Source organism: Meriones unguiculatus, chromosome 1 (assembly GCF_030254825.1).
Source record: "Meriones unguiculatus strain TT.TT164.6M chromosome 1, Bangor_MerUng_6.1, whole genome shotgun sequence".
Lineage (NCBI taxonomy): Eukaryota > Metazoa > Chordata > Mammalia > Rodentia > Muridae > Meriones > Meriones unguiculatus.
The window spans coordinates 113,238,643-113,256,374 of record NC_083349.1 but is presented as its reverse complement, the minus strand read 5'-3'; the positions used below and the strand labels follow the sequence as shown (position 1 = coordinate 113,256,374).

General features: G+C 37.1%; 1 long non-coding RNA gene across 1 annotated transcript in view; it reads right to left on the bottom strand.

The window, feature by feature from the left end:
• The window catches only part of LOC132649354 (uncharacterized), a 37,570-nt gene extending 20,777 nt beyond the window's left edge, over positions 1 to 16,793 (bottom strand). Inside the window, exons 1-2 of the long non-coding RNA XR_009587797.1 lie at positions 16,658 to 16,793; positions 12,120 to 12,389 (exon numbers count right to left, since the gene is read on the bottom strand). This is a non-coding gene — a long non-coding RNA (uncharacterized LOC132649354). The remainder of the gene's footprint in view (positions 1 to 12,119; positions 12,390 to 16,657) is intronic.
• Positions 16,794 to 17,732: the final 939 nt, after the last annotated feature.

Here is a 17,732-nt window from a genome sequence, read left to right as displayed (position 1 = left end):
GGAAAAGGGGAGAAAGTTTGGATGAACACATGTCATACATAGACTGTTGTGCATCCTAAGGGCTGACAACACTGTCCTAGTGTCTTTATATGAAAGTGGTTGTTACAATAGACCTGGCTGTCCTGAGAAGGGTTTGTCTTACTATCACTACCAATCTTGATTTTTGGCTGAGAAGTATTTCGCTGGTGCAAACAAAGGGAGACATACAGAACTATGGCAGTGGCTGTGTCAGTGAAACTCTCTCCGTTTAGAAGTTTAAGAAAAGCATCTCCATAGATACTGCTTATATATTATGCACTAGATGTCTCGGAAGTGGCAGCCTGAATGATGGGCAGAAACCAGCTAGGGAGAGAGAAGGCAGAGGTGAAAGCAGAGAAGCTGTGAAGCCAGGTGAAGAGGGAAACCAGGCTTCAACATCTTCAAGGCCAGTGTGGCTGAACATAGCCAGTAAGCAGAAAATATCATGGGTCAGGTCACAGGGCTGGGCAGAGGCCACCCAACTCATGAGCTTATTGGACACCTGAGGATTATTGGTGATTTTGTTGGACTACAATGCAAAATCATTAAAGTATTTTTAAGGCAGATAATAAATAGCCTGATAAACATTAGTTTTTTAAGATGCTAGTATGTAAATGAATTATGTGGTAGCAAGTGTAGGAGAAAAGAGACTAGTTAGAAAGTCTAGTTCAGGTGTTAGGAGCTGGATCAGAATTGGAGCAGAATGATAAAAGCATCTTTGTTACCAAGGTTTTTATTTATTTTTCCTTAATTACTTCTTCTGGAAAAGTTCATGTGTGCGTTTTGATCATATTCACAGCCTCTCATACCCTTCCTGTTAATTCTTTTCCTTTCTCCTTGAATATCTTCCAAATGAGCTTTCTAGCTAGGGAGAAGTTGCAGAAATGGACACTTCCTTTGGCAGCAATCATTACAGCCAATAGTTCATCAGAAAGGGGCAGGACTTGTTGGGGATTCTATCTATGATGGGATGTTGAGGGCTTTTTTATGTTGAGGCATCCATGGCTGTTGTAGGCCCAACAACTGACTTTTGAAGAGTCAGAGTAACATAAGGTAGGGAAATAATATTGTTTTCAAATACACATTCTACTTTGTGACTCATTTCATGTGATCTATGATGTTCAAAAGTGATTCTTTAGAAGCAGCAGTTACCAATCATGATTCCTGAATTGTGACGGTTTACAGTAAACATGAACAAGAAGTGTGAGGTGCACTTGCTGTGAGAGAGCTGGGGAGTGGAGAGCAATGGTCTGACTTTGAAGATGAGTCATCTGAATCTCCATATGTGGGCCTGTCTTATTATATGCCAGGGAACCCCAGGTGTAAAGACTGACCAGGATTTTATTTATTTCACGACCATTTAGTATCTGGAACAGGTGTTAGTGGCTTTGAAAATGAAGGGTACATCATCTGTGTTGCCATACTCCATCGATTCTGAGACAGCTAGGACCTGAGGGAATTTGGCCTGGAGAAAACACTGATGACATGCGGACTGTCAATAAATATTTGATGTGCTGTCATGTGGAACAGGAAGCAGGCTTGCTCTGTTTGAATCCAGCAGGCAGAACAGGGACAAATATATAGGAATTATATGGAAACAGATGTGGACTCAACATCACAAAGATCTTTCTAACAGTTGGAACTGTTTGAAATTAAATAGGACAATTGCACAAAAAACTAGATCATTGCTGCTTGAATTACTGAAAAAGAGACTAATTTTTTTTCTAAAATACTTTATAAGAGATCTTCCATTGTGCACACATTGATAGTAAACAATTTCCAATATATATTCCAGATCAAAGATTTGTAACACAATATTTGGATGTTTGGAGTTATATTTGAGGGCAGGAAAGCACTTCTCAATTATTTTCTTTCATTCCATACACATTACTTACAAATATGTGTCACAACTTTCAAATACATTGAAAAATACGCCCCACAAATTCAATAATCAGGATCTATTCATTTGAATTTAAATTAATTCCTTCAGGAGCCCGTCTCTTAGTTTCTTTCCTAATTTCCTTTTTTGTATGTTTTTCTGCCTACTTTATTACCAATTATACTTTTACTCCTCTTCCTATCAGATATTTAAAAAACAACACACTCTCTGAAACTTTGTGACAAGATATTACTCATATTAATAATATTATTAAAAATTTCTTCTGTCTACAACTAACAAAAGTAACTCCCCCTCTTGAACCTTTCTTGGTTTGCATTATAAACCAATAAATGTTTATAGCTCATGATTACAAAACTTCAGGGGAGATGAGCTCTTATTCTTTTAATATATATTTTTGATTGCAAATCATTTTGGTTTTTTGTTTTGGTTTGTTTTTTTATTGTTCAGTTTAAGGCTTGTTCCTCATTTCTTGATAAATAAAAATGTTTATGGAGCCTGGCCTAGTGGTGCATGTCTATTACCCAGCCCTCAGGGAAGCAGAGGCAGGTGGATCTCTGTGAATTTGCAGACAGCCTAGTCTACAAGGACAGTTCAGGACTGTCAAGACTACACACGGAAACCCTGTCTTGAGACCTACTCCCACCAAAAAAAAATTTAAAAAAAAGCTTTTGGGAATATTGTCTATCAGTTCTCTGTCCCACTGATGGAACCTCAGCCTTTCAAAATTTGTTTATTTTAATTTTTATTATCATCATCATTATTTTTTTAAGCTTTTTTTTTTTTTTTCAATGCAGTTTATTCAGGAACCTTGAACAATCCTCGGACCCTGGGGAAAGCCAGCCCTCAGCTTAAATAGCCTCTGGGTAGCCAACCCAGGCGTGCCACAGGGGCAATGCAGATAGGTCCACATACATGGAAGCAAGCCAGATCCTCAGCCTTAGCCAAATGTGGAATTGTTCGTGACAGAGAGCACTCACCATCGGGAAGGTGGAAGGCGGAAACCAGCTCCATCTTTAAGGCATAGCATTCCGCAGCTCTCTACAGTTCCCCCTTTTTGTTTTAGACGCATCAGGCAAGAGTAGAGGTCTGATCTCTGATATTAGAAATAAATAGGGACTTTGTACTGATGTTCATTTAGGTGTCATCCACCCAAAGAGCATCAGACCCGTCCGATACCTTTTTCTCAGAGGCGGGACCTGGGGCATCAACCCGCATGCAATCAGACATGCTCTTCTCTGGGTCGAAAGCTGCTGACCCTGAGTGCAGTGCTTAGCCTGGCATCCTGAGCGTATCATTTTAGCTTTTTATGGTATCCAACCATGCTTGGGGAGAATGTCCTGCTTCAATGGCTGTAAAGGCCTGAATGATCATGGCTGCATCACACTGTTGTGAGACTCTAATCTTGCATATATACCACAGGCAAACCAAGGAGACCAACACCAGAAGGCCTGCTAACGCTCCCATGCCCGCCCATTCCTTCAGATGATTCATGGCTGCAGCCATCCATGTTGATAATCATCATCATTATTTTACAATTAATTCACTTTGAGTCTTCCAAGTCTGTTTTTATTTGTATGTCACTCATCACACTTCAGCATTAATACCACTTCTTTTCTATATAATCTTGATAGTGAGATTTCTAGGTGATATAGACATTGAACTGCTACGTTCTTGAGAACCTCTTTTGTTGTCCATTATGGATGTTATAATTGATGTTCCCACCAGAATGTACATGGGTATCCTTTTCTCCACATCCAAAGGTGTCTGTTGCCTTTTTGACACTAGTTGGTCTTTGCCCAGACACTAATCAAAGAACTTGAGGGTTCTTCTTGTTTGCTTTCTTCTTTTATATTTGTTTGTTTTTCTATAGAAATACTGGAGGTAAGGGTAGTAACTCCTCATGAAAAAAAAAAACCATTTCTCAGCAGTCTAACATTGGAGACTTAGGAAATCTCATCCCCCATTTCTTTGTAACCTAGGCTTTTTAGGTCACAATAGAAAGAAACATTGCTGAAGTCAATGTGAAGACATTATCTCTCACTTTCTCCTGAGAGTTGTGCAATTTCAGATCGTATGGTTACACTTTTGTTCTGCTGCATATTCATTTTTTAAGCCATTAAATATGTCAATCTTCTACATGTTGACATTCGCTTTTCCAAAACACTCACTAAAGGGACTGTCTTTATCTGTTGTGTATCCCTGACATTTTTATAAGGACCCACTGGTGGCAAATGTGTATATTTTTCATGTTTTTTTAATTTATTTTTTAATTTATTACAATTTACTCACTTTGTATCCAGCTGTAGCCCCCTCCCTTGTTCCCTCCCTATGCTGTCCTCCTTCCCTCTCTCACTTTCCTCCTCCCATTGCCCTCCTCCAGTCCACTGATAGGGGAGGTTCTCCTTTCCTTGCATCTGACCCTAGCCTATCAGGTCTCATCAGAACTGGCTACACATTGTCTTCTTCCATGGCCTTTGTAAGGCTGCTTCCCCCTCAGGGGGAGGGGATCAAAAAGCCAGCCACTGAGTTCATGTCAGAGATAGCCCTGTTCCCCTTACTAATGAGCCCCTTGGAGATTGAGCTGCCATAGGCTACATCTGTGCAGGGGTTCTAGGTTACCTCCGTGCATGGTCCTTGGTTGGAGTATCAGTCTCAGAAAAAAGACCCCTGGGCCCATTTTTTTTCTCTTGCTCTCCCTGTGGAAATCCGGTCCCTTCTAGGTCTTTCATCTCCTTCTTTCGTAAGATTCCCTGCACTCTGCCCAAAGTTGGCTATGAGTCTCAGCATCTACTTTGATACCTTGCTGGGTAGAGTCTTTCAGGGGCCCTATGTGGTGGCTCCTGACCTGTTAACTGTTTTCACCTTCCTCTGATGTCTATCCTGTTTGCATTTCTGAATGAAGATTGATCATCTTACCGAGGGTCCTGCTTCTTGCTTAGCTTCTTTAGGTGTACAGATTTTAGTATGTTTATTCTATATTGTATGTCTAATATCCACTTAGAAGTGAGTATATACCATTTGTGTCTTTCTGAGGATGATCTTTTCCAGTTCCCACTTTTTGCCCGCAAATGTCATGATTTCCTTGTTTTAAATTACTGAGTAGTATTCCATTGCATAAATGTATCACAATTTTTGTATCCATTCTTCATTTGAGGGAAATCTGGGTTGTTTCTAGGTTCTGGCTATTATGAATAAAGCTGCTATGAACATGGTTGAACAAATGTCCTTGTGTGTAATTGAGCATATTTTGGATATATGCCTAGGAGTGGTGTAACTGGATCTTGAGGTAGCACTATTCCCTGTTTTCTGAAAAAGTGCCAGATTGATTTCCAAATTGGTTGTACAAGTTTACATTCCCACCAGCAATAAAGGAGGGTTCCCCTTTCTCCACATCCTCTCCAGCATGCATCATTCCTTGAGTTTTTTTTTTAATCTTAGCCATTCTGATGGGTGTAAGGTGAAATCTCAGGGTCGTTTGATTTGCATTTCCCTTATGACTAAGGACATTGAGCATTTCTTTGTGTTTCTCTGCCATTCAATATTCCTCTATTGAGGATTATCTTTTTAGCTCTGTACACCATTTTTTTCTTTTTTTATAATTAAATTTTTTTATTTTTATTAATTATAGTTTATCTGTACACCATTTTTAAAATGGATGACTTGATTTGTTGGTTTTTAACTTTTTGAGTTCTGTATATATTCCAGATATTATCCCTCTGTCAGGTAGAGGGTTGGTTAAGATTCTTTCCCAGAAGAACTGCGTGGTACTGGCACAGAAACAGAATTGTGGATCAATGAAATTGAATAGAAGACTCAGAAATAAACCCACACACCTATGAATACTTGATTTTTTGACAAAGAAGGCAAAACCATTCAATGGAAAAAGACAGCATCTTCAACAAATGGTGTTGGTCTAACTGGATATCTACCTGTATAAAATGCAAATTGACCCATATTTATCACCCTGCACAAAACTAAAGTCCAAGTGTATCAAAGACCACAACATAAAACCAGACACACTAAATCTGTTAGAAGAAAAAGCAGAAGATCCTTGATCTTGCACAGGAGACAGCTTCCTGAACAGAACACCAGTAACGCAGGTTCTAATATCAACAATCAGTAAATGGGACCTTATGAAACTGAAAAGCTTCTGCAAAGCCAAATAGAACAAAATAACAGGACAAAACGACAACCTACAGATTGTCAGAACAAAATGACAACCTACAGATTGTTCCTGGTTCTTTATTCCACTTAATGTATCACAGAATACATCAGTTGAGGCAGCTTGTACTTTGCTGGGGCATATTTGGATTGAGATAGTACCATACCTCCAGGTTAGTTTTATTTTATATGTATATATTATATGTATATATTTTATATGTATATATTGTATGTATATAATATATACATATTTTATAATATATATTATATGTGTATATTATATACATATTTTATTATATATAATATATACTATAAAATATATCTTTAAAATATAATATGTAAAAGTATAACTATATATATATATAAATTTTTTGTGGTTTTAGTATGTATTACAATTCCACATAAATTTTAGGATTGTCTTTTTCCATTCTGTAGAACATGTCTTTGGACAGTTAATAGGCTTATGTTTAATCTGTATTCGTTTTGTTTGTGTGAGAATTTAAACAGTGTTTGTTCCTCAGTTCTATGAACATAGAATATCTTTTCATTTCTTTTTGTCTGGAATAATTTATTTTACCAGTGTTTTGCAGTTTTCACATTATACGTGTCTGACCTCCTTAGTTAAATTTATGTCTCCATTTCATTGTACATTTTGAAATAATTTTAATGGCATAGTTTCCTGGTTTCTTTTGAGGATGTTTAGTGTTAGTAGAAAGAAACCGCTAAGTTTTAGAATGTAAAAATTTATTGAATTTATTAGTTTAGAGAGTCTTTAGTATTTACAATATGTTAGGAGATGTCATCTACAAAATATCATGACTGCTTCTTTTCCAATTTGGATGTTTTCACTATTATTTCTTACTTAATTGCCCTGGCTACAACTGCTACATAAGATAAAACTGGTAATATAAGGAATATTTTGTCTTCTTCTGATATCAGATAAAACTATTGGATGTAACCAGTGAGTAGGATGACAGTGGGAAGCACAGGGAGTCTACAGAAGTAGAGAAGATGTTTCTTAGATGAACTTTTAGGAGATTTTTTTCTTGAAACAAGGTAAAATTTCGCTAGATATATTTTATACTAGTACAGGGATGATGATATGGTTATTGTCCATTATTGTGTAATGCTGTATTTCACATTTACTGAATTATATATATTAAACCATCATTGTATTTCAGGGGTAAATCATGCTTGATCATGGTGAATGATATTTTAAATGTACTGTGCATTTGGTTTGTGCATATTTTATTGGAAATTATTGCTCTATATTTATTAGGAATGTTGGGTTGTAATTTTCTTTGCATTTGAGTATTCTTTGGCTTTTATATTATATTAAGGCTTGCTTTGCTAAATGAGCTTGGAAGCGTTCCATTTTTCTGACTTTTTGAGAGAGTTTGAGAAATCTTGGCACTAATTCTTGACTAGGTAGAATTCAGCAAAGGAAGTCATCTGATCTTAGGCTTTTTTATTGGGTGGATTTGATATAATCTGCTTACTTCCTATTGTGGTCTTCAAGTTTTCTATCGTCTCCTGATTTGACCTAGGTAAGTAGTAGATTTGTAGAAATGACTGTTAGTCATTCGGTTTAGATTCTGTTGGTGTGTACCATCTCATCATAGTTCTCATATAAATCCTTTGTATGCATCAGATGCCCACACTCATTTGACCTGAGCTCCATGCCTACTCAAAGTCTCTAGATTAGATGCCTGAGAGAAGTATTTATTTGTTGTTATTTATTTGTTGTAAAGTGTCTCTAAAATATTTTTTGATGCATGGAAATCCCAACACAAAGCCATAAGAATCACAATTAACCATAGAATCATGCTGCCATCAAAGAAGCAAAACAAAGCAGTAGCCAGTAACCCCAAGAAAACAGAGAACTAGCACCTGCTCAAAGAGATACCCATAGACATCTGATGGAATTAGGAAAACAATCACAAGCCAAATTAGAATAAACGCAGAAATCAAAACAGCAACAAAAATGTGTTATGTTTTTAAAGGTTCATATTGAAAAAAAGCGGGGGGGGGGCGGGAGAGAGAGAGAGAGAGAACAACCAAGTTATTTAGAAATTGTAAGAGGGACAAAAAGTGCAGAGAACTTTGCGTAAGTGGAAGCAGACCCAAGAAGATGTGCTGGGTACTGTGAAACAAATGAGTGCAAGTGGTAAATAGTTTCTGAAAAAGGAGAGAGAGAGAAAATTGCTTAAAGTAATTACTGAAAGTAATTATGACAGAAAACTCCCCAAATCTACAAAGAGAAATGAATATCCACATCCATGAATGCTGAAAGGCCCCAAATGGATTTAGTACAAATAGATCTTACTAAGGCCTTATAATTAAACTAAAAAGTCAAAGACGAAGATAGAATTTCAAAAGCGGTGAAAGAAATACAGCTTCTCCTGGCATGGGATCCCCCGGAAGGCTTCAATATTTTTCTTGACAACAACCAGGCAAGTCAGAAGAGTGGCATGTTATGCTCTGTCTAGTCTATACTGTCAAAAACCCCAAACTATCAGTAAAGACTTTTATATCTGGCTAGGCTGTGTTCATAAATAGAGAGAAAGAAGTTCATAGAGAAACAACCCGAGTTTAGGAATATATCACTATAGAGTTGGATAAAAATATGCTAAGGGGGGTTCTTCTATTTGAAATAGATGTTAACTAACAACACAAAAATAAGAAATTATAAAATCACTGTAAAAAGGAGGAATATATCAAAGTCAGAATTTTATAACACTGTAACAATGGGATACGGATCGTATTTAACTGCAGAATAAAGTCAAAATTCAGAAGCAACAAAAACTTGCTAATAAATGTGTTGATGTTTGTTATATGTGGGGGGTAGCAACTTTGTATGTGTGTTAATGAAGGTTTTATTAGCTTTAATAGATCATCCTGTCTAAAAATCCTTTATGTACTATTTGTGGTGATCACAGAGAAAATACTGATAGCAGATATTATATGATAAAGAGAAAGATTAACACATGCTACCAAAATAACAGGTATCACATCAAAACATAAGGGAGGAAAAATAGAAAAGAAACTGAAGGACAAACAATAAGAAAACAATGAACAAGATGGTTGTGGGAAATTCTTCCTTTCCTTATAGATTATTCACAACATTATTAATACTTACTTTTCAATATTCATATATTAGCTCTAATATGAAATTTAAAGGTTAGAAAATTTGTTCTGTTAAAAGCCAGAGAGCAGATATTTAATTCTTCTTGGCGGTATGACCTTTATCCTCATTACTGAACCTGCCACTATAGAACACACACACCCACACACAAAGCCACAGGCAATACATAAATAAATAAATGTAATTTTATTTGAAGAAAATTGTATTTATAAAGCAAAGTAATATTTTGCCTGAGGGCTATGAATTTCAGTCCTGAATCTGTTCTTTCTTCTTAACAAAAAGATTATAGAAACCTCTGTAATCTTGATCAGTCAAATCTCATACTCCTACAGTGTCCTGTGTTTTTGAGCCATGCCAGAGATTATTTATATATAAAGGACAGCAAAAGACTTTTGAGATTTCTGGCTTTATTTAAGTGTTTTCTTTGTTGTCCTTAAGTAGAGAGGGTCTGATTGTCCCTTTGATCAAAATTTATGTCCTCTTTGGCTCAATTGGAGTTTTCAGGGCCTCAGTTTATATCTGACTTATTTATCTTTGTGTGGGAATTATTCTTCCTAAATTATTTATTGTTAATTTGCTACATTGGCCTTGAAGAGGAAAGAGAGAATGAGAGAGAAAGAAATTAATTTCTTGCCTATAAGGATTGTCATTTTACATAGGTCACCTCCCAATGCAAAAGAAATTACAAACAAGAATTCAAAAACAGAAGAGCCTCAAACTCATTTGCATAGCAGAGACAACTTCCCAAACAGAACAGCAAAAGCTTGGACTCTAAGATCAACAATTAATAAATGGGACCTTTTGAAACTAAAAAACTTCTGTAAGGAAAGGACACTGTCAATAGAATGAAACAACTGTCTATAGTTGGGAAAAGATCTTCACCTATCCTTCATCTGATAAGGGCTAATATCCAAAATATATAATGAATTCAAGAAATCAAACACCAATAAGCAAAATAACCCAATTGAAAAATGGGGCAAAGGACTAAACAGAGAATTCCCAAGGGAGGAATCTCAAATGGCCAAGAATCACTTAAAGAAATGTTCAATATCCTTAGTCATCAGGAACATGCATATCAAAAACAATCTGAGATTCCATCTCACATGTGCCAGAATGGGTAAGATCAAAATCTCAAGTGACAGCACATTCTGACAAGGATGTGGATGTGGAGAAAGGAGAAAACTCCTTCATTGCTGGTAAAAGTGAAAATTTGTACAACCACTTTAGAAATCAATCTGGTGCTTTTTCAGATAATTGGGAATGGCTAGCTCTGCCTCAAGACCCAGCTTTACCAGAATATACCCAAAAGATGCTTCACCATACAACAGTTATGTTCATAGCAGCTTTATTCACAATAGCCAGAATCTGGAAACAACCTAGATGTCCCTCACTTGAAGAATGAATAAAGAAACTGTGGCCCATTTATACAATGGAATACTATTCAGCTATTAAAAGCAAAGAAATCATGAAATTTACAGGCAAATGGATGGAACTAGAAAAGATTATTCTGCGTGAGGTAACCCAGACTCAGAAAGTCACACAGGCTGTGTACTCAGTTACAAGGGGATTTTAGCCACATAGTACAGGATAAACTTACTACAAGGCATAGACCCAAAGAAGACAAGTAACAAGGAGGATCCAAGGGAGGATTCATAATCTCACTCAGAAGGGGAAATAGAATAATTAGAGGTAGTGGTCAAAGTGAGGGAACAAGGTAGGAGAGGGGTTGCAGAAATATATGAGGGTGGACATCAGACTTGGGGAGAGTAGGGGCAAGAAGAAGACAGAAGGCCTGTAGAGAAAAGAGAAACTGAGGGTGGGGCATCTCTGTGACAAGCTGTAGACCTGAGTCAGGATAGGCTCCTGGGAGGAGAAGAGGGGACTCAAGCAGAGAGTCCTAGTAGCAGAGGCCATAGAGACCAAAGAGGACACCACTAACTAGACAAGTCTCAGAGTAGAGGGAGGAGAGCACCAACCCACCCACAAAATGTTTGACCCAAAATTTACTCTGCCTACAAGGTGTGCAGAGATAAAGACCAAGCAGATCGAGCAGGGATTGAGGGAATGTCCAACTAATGCCTGTCCCAAACAAAGACCCAACCTATGGGGGAGTGCCAATCCCTGACACTGAAAGATACTAAGTTAAGCCTTCAGATGGGAGCCTATTATAGTTGTTCTCTGGGAGGCTCCACTCAGTTATGCCTCAAAACAGATGCTGAGACCCACAGCCAAACATTGGGTGATGCACAGGGAGTCTTGTGGAAAAGTGGGTGGAAAAAGAAAAAGACCATGACAGAAGTTCCACAAGAAGACCAACAAAGCTAACCAGCCAGGGCCTAGAGGAGCTTGCGAAGCCTGAAGCATCAACCAAGGACCAGGCATGGACTGGACCTGGGCCCTTGTGAAGATGTAGCAGATGAGAAGCTACATCTTCTAGTTTCACGTGGATCCTCAAGTACGGAAAGCAGGGACTGCATCTGACACGTGCTTTCCTGCCAGCGTTTTGATCACTCTCCCCTGGAGGGACTGCCTTGTTAGGCCACAGGGGAAGAGAACATGCTCAGTCCTGATGAAACTTGGTGAGCTGGGGTGGACAGGAAGGAGGGCATCACTCTTCTGAGGAACAGGGTAGAGGGGAGGGAGAAGGGAGGGAGGGAGAGACTGGGAGGCAAGGTAGGATGAGGCTACATCCAGGATGTAAAGTTAATGAATAAATAAATTTAAAAAATTAAAAGAATCTGAAAACATTATGAAGAACAAGTTTGCAACAGGCCCTGTCTTTGGAGGATGGATGCCCCTCTGCCACCCTTGTAGCTTTTCTAAGTAAAGTAAGATGCGGATAGATGGCATAGCTGCAATTTTTTTTTTTTTAACTGTCAATCCTCTTTCCCTTACCTTCTGGCAGCAGCACGTTTCTGTAAACATTGTTTGGTGGAATCAAGACCTGCATTCGAAGTCTCTTGAGTCTTCAGTGCGGATTTCTTTCTCTGTACCGTCACTCAAAGCTTTGTGAGTTAGTTCTCCTCGTAGAGAGCATAGTCTTGACACTCTATGGAGCCCCAAACTGTCCTCAGATTATTTCAAGGTACTTCTCCCGAACTGTTCTTCACCTGAATGTTGCTTTCATATATCCGGGCATCATCAAAAGCAGCTCTGGATGTTCATCTGAATTCATTCAGAAAATACATGTCTGTCAGATGTCAGCATTTTTATTCTCTGTATTATTTTCCATGACTGAAAAAAATTAATCTTAAAAGTAGGAATATTTTAAACTTCGATAATATTGGAAACTTTAACCACAAACTTTAAGTTCATATGCTACAGCAATATGACTTTCATGATTATTATTTCTTCCTAATATTCAAGAAGAGAAGACAATAGATTGATGATGGATTTGTTTAAATGTTGATTTATTGATTAACTACGTTAGTAATCAGGCAGTCTTTTACTTAACAGAGACTAGCTTACAGGACATCTGGATTTGACATTCAAAACAATCCAATCCTTCACGAAATTTAAGTTCTGAAGGAATGGGAAAGTGTTTACATTATTCATATTTATTTATCTTTAAGTTGTTCATTCTATTTTGTAACCTAGTTACTACTAAATGGTCATCTTTGCCTAGTAATGTCAAAGTAAGAGTGGCCATAATCAATTATTATTTCACTACTTTTTGTAGGGATTGTATTTTGGAAGCTCTTTTTATGTCAAAATGTAAAATATGTAGCAGGTCTATTTACCCCCATCACTGCTTGAATCTTTATGTGAATGGATAGGCATAATTTAAAAAGAATTATTATTTCTATCATCATTCAAGTGGTGGCTAATTAATTATCTCACCATATTGTCTAAAGTGAATTTTATTTGCTGATTTTCAATGTTTTTTTTAATTAATGATGTATGTTAAGAGTGGATATTCACTAAAGTATTGAGGACCTTGTTCTTTTTATTTTTCCCAATTTTTTGGCATCTTTTAAACTACACTTTAATTATCATAGATTTATATTTTAGTATCTGGAGAATTTAATTTTCTTTTTGAGTCACACTATTAAAATAAAGGTTTAGTAGTATTGCATTTTGGTTTGGAATGCTATATCCAGAAAGAAATAATGAGGGGATTTAGGAAAGGTAATACTCCATGTATAATTGTCTGAATATTTTCCAGGTGCCAATTAAAATTATGGCATTATTGAACTGATAGGTGTGAAAATGCCTGGTCGGACTGTGTGATGGGGATTAGACTGGACAACATTGTTTAATTTCCAGGCTGAGTATGAAAAATCTTGGACATTCATCAGAAAACATAATGCTTGCTACCCAACAAATGCCCTACCCTTTCTTGTCTTAACATAGAAAGTTTGGTTTTCATTTAGGAGATGCTCTCCGATGCACGAATGTTCTCTGAATCATCACTATTGGTAGATATGGCAAGTTAAATTTCTTTCACTTTCTAAGTCCATCCTCGTATAGTCCTTCAGATAATTATTCATGGTGAAGGAAAAGAGATATGGAGAGACTTAAAATTATTTTAAAAAACTAAGTAAATAAAATGCATAAATTGATCTTTTAAAATTATAAATATTTAGTCCACATATGTATGTGTGTGTGTGTGTTCGTACACATACAATGAATGGGTAGAAGCCAAGGGATAAATTACAGAAGTAATTCTCTCCTTCTACCACTTGGGTTTTAAGATCAAATTCAGGCCATTAGACTGTTGGCAAGCGCCGTTAGCCAGGTGAGGCATCTCAGTGGTCCTCAGTTTATTTTTGACGAAACAATGCAATGAAATTAATATGGACGCAATGCAAACCCTTCTCTAAAGAGTCATGCATTTAAAATTACTTTGTCAAGCTGTGAGACAAGTTTCTAAATTCCTAGTCTCAGTTCCATACCTCCATGCCCCGTTTCCCATTATCCAGAGCATAATCACATTTTCTCCACCTAAGTACAACAGAATAGAGACATGCTTAATCTTGGTCCCAGGAAATGACAACGGATTGCAGTGCATATAGTTCAACTCTGCTGCAAAGGTACAAAGAATTTCAATTGAATCTATTGGTTCTTTGTACCCCAAAATAGAGGATCATTACAATAATAAGTTATATTAGGTTTCCTCTACTTTCTTCTGAAAACCCCCTCATATTTTAAAATTCCTGATTATAAAATAGAAGTTCTAAGTTCTAGATTTGAACTATTGTCCCCTGTTCCTTCAAGGCTAGAAATCAATAAAGCAGAGGTTAGCGATCATTATTACAAGATTCTCGGAAGGCTTCCTGTGGCTTTTACACCCTGACCTTCACTCATCCAGGGTTATTGATGCATCCTTCAGGCCTCAATCCTTTCTTTCTGATCCATTTCCAAACATTGCTTTCTTGGTGATTTCCTGGTCTACAATACAATCACCGCCCTCTTCCTGTAATTCCTTCATTTCCACTCATTTCCATTCTGAATTGGGTGATACCGCTCTTACTTCTCAAGTCAAATATTTCTCTGATAATGCCTTCATTTGAAGCACAATAATTTATTTTGAATTTTCTTTATATATTAATGTAATATATCCAGAGAGTGAAGCTTGTTTTTGCAGTCTATGCCCTGTTGAAGGACAAAGCCACTGCTTTAGCTAACCATGTTTATTCAGAACTGCATGTAAGAATGTTTTAAACATGTTGATTGCATTCTGAAATCATTCAGGTTATTCAGAAGTTTATCATGGAGATGTCCAGAAAGAAACAATAACAACAACAGCAAAAAAAAAAAATTAACCTTGGGAGGGCCAATCAATAGGTGCTAGGAGAAGTGTGCTTTAAATACTTCATGGCATTTGTCTTCTCATGTTATATATTCTCATATATATATATGAGAATATATATATACCCTAAACCCTAAATATATTGGTTGAACCTTATTACATAAAGTTATTGATCACTGATGGACGTTATACCAGAATGATATGGAAAGCTGAACTGTAGGGAACTTGTAATTTTTATAGCAATAGTTTAATCTAATCTGCTATGAACAATAAAGCCCCCAATAATTTTTTTTACTAGTTTTGCTATTGATATTCAGAAACACAAGTGCATACTGACTCCTATAACTTTTTGGTCTCTGTATGATTGGTTCATGTAGGATTGCTTCTGGCTACCCTCCCTACTGCCTTAAACTCAAGGTATTACCCACATGCAAGTCAGGTATCTTCAGCACTCTGCTGTGTTGAAAATGGTATTGCTGCTGTTTTGTCAGTCTTTGTGGGTTTATTTTTATTTTTTTTAAATATTGATTTGCTGCCACTATGTTGGCATTTCTGGACGAAGGTAAGGTAAATGTATTTGTTCACCCCACCATGTTTCACTTCAGGTTTGACCTCAACATTTAAAGGGCAGCGACGCTCAGGATATTTGTCTCAAAGCATGAGGAGACCGTGACTTCTCAAAGAGTTTACTGCTGCATTGGAAACACATTATGGGATTCGTAATTGTTGTGTTTGCCTGTTGCTTGATTCTCATCAAAATAACTATCCTTCTAGAAGCAGTTTGCTAATTCCTAGAAAATATTTTATTGAAGGAAGACATTGTTGTGACGTAAAGTCATTCATTATCATGGAAAGTAGAATTGGTGGGAGGATATTAGGGATCACAGGACTTCCCCATTGTGGTAGTTAACACACTGCACATCTTTACCATTAAAACCCCGAACTTAGTTAAGACAATTAAAGCATAGATTTAAGTTTGTGAAAAAAATTCAATAAAACATACAAAGGTGAGTAGAGAGGGATTTAAATTAAGAAGGCTAAGAAGAAAGAAAATCTTGGTAACACATAGACACAGTCAGGGGTACACCTATGGGGTAGCAAACATTTTCACCAATAAATGATGATCATGATAGTCATAATGACAGAAGTATGAATATCACGGTTGCTTTTAATTTTACTTCCTAGTTAAGAGCATTTGGGCACTGCCGTCCAATGTTCTGAAATGCCAACTTTTCCCCACCCTAAGTTCTAATATCTCCTCACACTTCTTTGCTAAAACCCAGTGAAATTCATAGATCTTTACAACTTTAAGATATAAGAAAATTCAATGAAAAAGCATGGCTTATGTAGCTTTGAATTCAGACCTTGACAACCAGACAGGATTTATCTCATGCATATGTATTAATTTTAAGTGCTTTTCTGTAACAGTCATTTGACATTTAATATACCATAATTGTATTATTAAATTTAAATGCATATTTGCAATTCTAAAAGCACTACTGAACTTTATGGGTGAAAAATATATTCTCCTTCACCTTCGTACCCTACCACCTGCCAGTTGTTTAAGTTTTATTCTGCCAGTTTGATTCTGCTGCCTCTCCTATCTGCAACCTCCCATTCCCAGGCTTTCCTTTTCTTAACATTTACTTATCTCTTCTCTCTGTAATCCATGCTCACTTACCCTCCGTTGCATCTCTCATCTTCCAATGTGTAAATGTTCATTGCTTCTCGTCTTTGTAATGAGTCCCTCAAACAGCCAAATCCCTCTCTTTCCGGTGGTGGTGTTTCAGGATGTCGAAATGCCATTTACTATTCATCTGTGAACTGTCAGCATATTCTGAGAGAACATCCTCCCAAACCTTTAAGTAGCCTGCCACTGAAAAAGGCTTCCTCGTGCAAAAGTGCGTTTCCTGTCACAATTCTTTCAGGATCAGAACTGAAGGGATGCTAAATGTGGGGAAATGGAGAAAAAATGTGATCTAAATATCCCTCGAATCTCATCCTTATTCAGAATGTAAAATTTTGCTTCTTTTATCTCTGATCTGGAAGTCAATCAAAATGTAATATTGGATCTCCAGCTCTCTACTATTAACTATCTATGCCTCTTACAAGTCAAGTGTTGATGATTCCTCAGTTTCTCTAATTTTTTCACTATTCTTAGAAAAAAAGACCAAGAGATCAGGAGAACTTGCCCCTCTTTCATTGTTTATAGATAAAGTTTCAAGTAGCCTAGGTTGACTTCAAACTTTCTAAGGAATCAGGCTGACTTTAAATATCACATCTTCCTGTCATAGCCTTCTGAGTTCTTTAATCACAGGCATGTGCCACTGTCTCTAGGAAGAGAAATAGTTGTGCGTTGGTTTAATGGCCAGCTGACCTGCTTGACACAAGCATCTTCTTCCCCCAATGCTGTTATCTGACTCTGCTTATTGCATGTGCTCCTTTCACTGAGAGCATCTTGTGTAAAGTTTCTTGAACACAGCCTGCTATTTCATAGCTCTGCTGTTCTTACACACGTTTATCTACTCTTTGGACAGTGGCTGGTCAAGGCCTCTGTACTATTCAACTTTCTACATCTAGATAGAACCTGGCACCGAACCTGCCACAAAGTGATGCAAAAATGTGTGTTGGGTTGAGAAACTGCTGATGTTAATCTCACCACCTCTTATTATAAACCTCTTTAGCCTTGTTAAGCTTTGCCAGTGAGATGATAGCTCCAACGAGTTTGTTCTCCCATCATTCTCCTGTCCTCTCTT